The following is a 5,196-nucleotide window of genomic DNA, read 5'->3' as shown; positions in this document are numbered from 1 at the left end:
GTATCTACCTCCTCAGTCTGGAAGCTCCCCGGATTGAAAGAAGTCACTAGGCACAACCCAGGCAGGCCTAAAACATCCTCTGGCTTCGCAGCTCCCTCCAAATGGTTTGACAAGAAAAGTCAAACAAAACTGTTGAAGGTCTGCCTTAAAATAAACCCAAACACACTCATAGATCTAGAAAAATCACTCCTAAAATTCATCTGGAACCGAAAGAGACAGTCCTTGGACTTTTCAATCCATACTCAGTTGGCTGCAAAACTGCAAAGTATGGTGGGTCTGCCCTTCATGGCTGCCAAAACAACGGATGATCTGGATGATCTGATATTCTACCCTTTCAATTTCTCTTATTGTTCTTCTCTTTTTGATGACTAACAATATATTTCTTGTAATGCCATTTGCCTTACCACCATCTCCTTTATTTATTCATCTATGCCTGTTCTGACTCCTTTTCTCATCCCACTTTTTCCTTTCTCCTCTTCACTAACAGTAATTTGTTTAATAGCCCTAAAATATAACCAAGCGTGTTTAAAGGCAACACATAAAGGTCTCTGTGTTTATCTTTAAGAATAATTTTCTAGCAGTGTGGGGTGTTTAAAAAGCGACAGACTCTGATCTGCACACACTGTAAAGTAGAGAAGCAAAGCACACTGCTAGCTTTGTCTGGGGCTTTTGGGAAGGGGAGAGCGCATGTATCAGAGCAGCCAGTAGGCCACAGGCCCAGAGGGATGAAAAGTAGAAAGAAGGAATTCTCACACTGGACTTTATCAGTGGATGTGTTTTTTTCAGTTCTGCCTTTGTTTAGTGACCTTACACTTCAATTTCTTCAGCCTTGACTGTGAACTTGCACAGTGACTGGGGAGGAGCTGCAGCTTTGAGCCCCCACTAGGGCTGCATTATTGGTCCCCCCTCTGATTCTGAGGCTTTCAGCTTCTTGGTAGAGCAGCTCTCAATTTCCCTGGCTCTCCATCCAGCAGCAGCCGTTGTGAAGCCCTGTAAATCAATGCAACAAATCCATTTTTATCATTTTACATGCATGCTTCCAGTTCTGTTCCTTTTTTGCTGACATGTCTGTATTTATTAGTCCATGCTTGCAATTTGCAATGGTTGCTTTCCCTGTAGGTATTTGAGACATGCACAGGACAGATTTTAATTCTCTTTCACATCACCTCAGGTCACCCTTCTCTCTTCCCTCCATCGCCTGCTCCCTTCACGTTCGGGACAGATCTATAGCCTGCTTCCTTTTATCTATCTTTTATTCTGCTTGTCTTTAAGCAAACTTTCATAGTAGAGTGCCATTTATTTTTACTTATAATCAGATGTTGATCATATTTTAATACTTTAACAGAAAACTTAATTTATTATTACCAGAAGATTCACAATTATCTTTGTGTATGTATTCATATGCATGTTTAATTGCAATTACACATTCATAAATTATGATTTCCAGAACCAATTACAACTGTTAGTGGCTCCTAAATAAGAAATGTGTTTGTAACTCAAAAATGTCTTTTGTATTTCCTAATAAAGGTGTATAATGACACGATTTTAATTTTTAAATGAATTTATGTTAGCAACCCACACAATAAAACAATAAATAAGGCTGTACTTTACAGAGTGTTATTAATATTTCTGAATATTACTTTGTGTTTGCCTGAATTATCCCCATATTCATATACATAATCATTTTTATAGGTAAAATTGTTATAAATTTTACTTTAAGTACTTGCAGCATTTCTACTAAACAATGTTAATCCTTAAAGTGGTTTGCTAAATTATATTCTACTGGCTTTCAAACATTTATGCATGTTACATTACTTAGTTTGCCCTGCATTGTGGGAGAAGTCTTACACCACATACTTTGAATTATTTTTAAGTAAATCAACTAATTTGAAGAAACAATAGCTGTTTTATGAGTTATCTAACTTCACCTAAATTTCATCTAATCATTTCTATTGAAACAGTTATAATTTCAATTAACCTCAGGTTATTAATATCCCATAAGCTTTAAACACATTTTGACCAGATTTTTCTATCACAAATCATTATTTTCTTTACAATTAATAAAAAAGGTTGTTTTTATCAGTGTAAAAGTGTTTTAATTTTTAATAATGTTATTAATGTTAATTTGCTTCATAATTTATTAGTTTTTCAAAGTGTTGTTCTCTTCCAACATTATCCCTTCCTAAGCTGGTTACTGAGTCAAGGCATTTCATTAGCTGATTTGGATGCTGTACATACTCATAAACTACTGCCAAGCAAATCCTTGAGCTTTTTCCTGGTAGTTGCTTCTCTCTATAAAGTATACTATATATGATTTTCATGAAAAGTATACATTTGTGAAATCTGACTACTAAAGCTTACCTTAAAAGAGAATTTGAACACATAAATTTCATCTATTCCTCAAAGGGTCTGACATGCCTTTGTTATACAAAATATACTATAAAATAATGATGCTACTGGGCCAGGGATATAGCTCAGTGACACAAGTGGCTGCCTGGTAAGCATGAAGTCATGAGTTTGGTCCCTGGTCCTCCCCAAAAAATGATGAGAATGATGACGTTGCTATTGTTATGTAACATTTCTTTTGAACACCTTGAAATATCCTTCGAAGTATGAATCTACTGTAGTTCTTATAAATAATGAGCACCGGGGTCAGATTTGCCATGCCAAAAGCATACACTATTCTGCTTCCACGTTCACAACATGTGCTATCTGTAAAATCCTGTAGTCAGAAATTAAATTAGAATCACTGAATGGATTTCATAGAATTGTGTGTGAGAAGAGAAAGAATGCCCACTTCATAAAAACATCAGTAACTTTAATACATTGATTTTTTCCCTTTCTCTAGGTCATAAAAACATTAATATATAATAGGAGGGGAAAAAGATAACTAGACACTTTATATTGTTAGTATGTATACACTACAGAGGAAAAGCAAAAACACAGAAGTTTTATTAGTTAGGTCAGAATTTTTTTCTTTTTTTTTGGCTTTTTTGTTTATTTAAGATGAAAAAACAAGAACTTTATATGAAAGCTGTGTGTTGTTAGATCAGCCATTTATATAGTGACTTAGTTTTCTTTTTTCTCTGTTAAATTTATTTTAATAATTCATGCTAGTCATTAACCTTTCTTTTTTATGTTAAAGAAAAAAAATAAAAACAATGTACAAAATTTCAAAACAGCACCTGGGATGTAGCTCAGTGACATAAGTGCCTGCCTGGTAAGCACAAAGTCCTGAGCTCAATTCCTGGTGCCAAAAAATAAATTTATAATAAAATTATAGAAAACTAACAATAATTAGGGCATTTTGTATTATTTCAAAGTAGTTGCTCAATGACAAGATACAGGCATGAAAAATTGATCAAAGAATATAGTCATCAACTTTTCAATAAACTAATAGCAATTAGTAGTATTAATATCAGTCTAGTGGTTGGTTGATTGTGTCAACTTGAGACAGTTAGAAGCTAACTAAATGGGTTTAGCAATTCTACACCCAAGGATATAGAAGAAGACCCACCCTAGGGTGAGTTATCACCTCGAGGTATAAAAGGAGAGGAGGAAGGACAAATCTATGCCATTCTTGGGAGAAGCTCCAGTCTTCGCCTTTAGTTTGGACCTTGCCTCCTGGCTTCCAGTACAGACTCTTCAGCTTCCCAGTGTAGACTCTTCAGCTGTTCATCACAGAGCCTTCGGCCTTCTGTTGCGGACCCATCAGCCTGCTGGTGTGGACTTGCACAAGACACTAGGGTGAACTCCAGATCTTGGATTGAATCCTTCGGCCTCCAGTGCATAGACACCCTCTGCATGCTTCCTCATCAGACTCTGTGACTAACTATCATAAGCCAATCTTGTTGTTTCTGTATATTCTGGGTTATATCTGTTCTCTCTAGTAAAACGCTGACCAATACAATCAGCTATTTTAAATTCAATGAAAGAGACACTGTGGTAGCTACTGTTATGTCGGGTTGTCTTGTGGTGAAATACTATGCTGCCTAAATTGTTCTGTTCTGCCCTGTGTTGTTATGTCCTCTTTTTTCTTAATCTTTTTTTTAAAAATAAAAAAAATTAAAATTAAAATTAATCAGCTATTTTAGATATATATTTTTTCATTTTTTTCTTTTTCCTTCCTTCTTTTCTCCTTTCCCCTATCCCAGTTTCTTTTTCTTTTTGAGCCATTTCTTCCCACTTAACAACATCTAACATACATTTTGGATCTTATTTACTTTTTCAGCTTCTTACACTAGGGACACCATACAATGCTTACACATGTAAGTCTGATTTCACCTATGAGTATGGTCTTAAGTTGTATCCATTTACCTATAAATGTCTCAAGTTTATCATTCTTGATAGCTGAGTAGTATAAAATACCACATTTTTAAAAACCTATTTCTTGATTGATGGATATTTGAGTTGCTTCCAAAATTTAGCTACTACAAATTATGTGGCTATAAATATGGGTGCACATATATTGCTGTGTGTATCAGTCAGGGTTTTATTAGAATAACAGATATAATAGGAGATATACAAATGTATAAGAAATTACAAGATTGGCTTACGATGGTCAGCCACAGAGTTGGATGAGGAAGCGTGCAGAAGGGTCTGCACATTGGAGGGCAAAGTATTCAATCCAAGGTCTGGAGTTCACCACAGTGTCCCATGCAAGTCTGCACCAGCAGGCCAATGGGCCAGTGATATAAGGCCGAAAGATCTATACTGAAGGCTAAAGAGTCTACACTGGAAGGCTAAAGAACCTATGTAGGAAAGTTGAAGGATCCAAAGCAGAAGCCAGAGTCTACACTGGAAGCCAGGAGATGACATCCAAGCTGAAGGTGAAGGCTGGAACTCTTCCAAACAGTGGAACTCATCTGTCTTTCCTCCTTTCCTTTTATACTGTCCAGGTGATGAGCAACCCTAGGATGGGTCTTCTTTTTTTTTTTTTTTTTTTTTTATTTAAGAGGAAAAAGAGAAAAACACAAAACAAAACAAAGCAGTGTAAGGTTACACATAATACAGAACTACAAAAAAAAAAACATAACAGTAAGAAATCACCTGTTAATAGATTACATAATATCATCTTGGAAATAGTTGCTCAAATCACAGTATCAAAGAATACAAAGTAGACATTCAAACGGAGAGACTGCAAACAGCTGTGTTCAATGATCCAAAAACATTAATATAGTCAGCTATTTAACATCC

The sequence above is a fragment of the Cavia porcellus genome, unplaced genomic scaffold (genome assembly GCF_034190915.1).
Source record: "Cavia porcellus strain 051 isolate PalLab524CR breed Dunkin Hartley unplaced genomic scaffold, mCavPor4.1 scaffold_14, whole genome shotgun sequence".
NCBI lineage: Eukaryota > Metazoa > Chordata > Mammalia > Rodentia > Caviidae > Cavia > Cavia porcellus.
Note: the sequence above shows the minus strand (reverse complement) of the source record.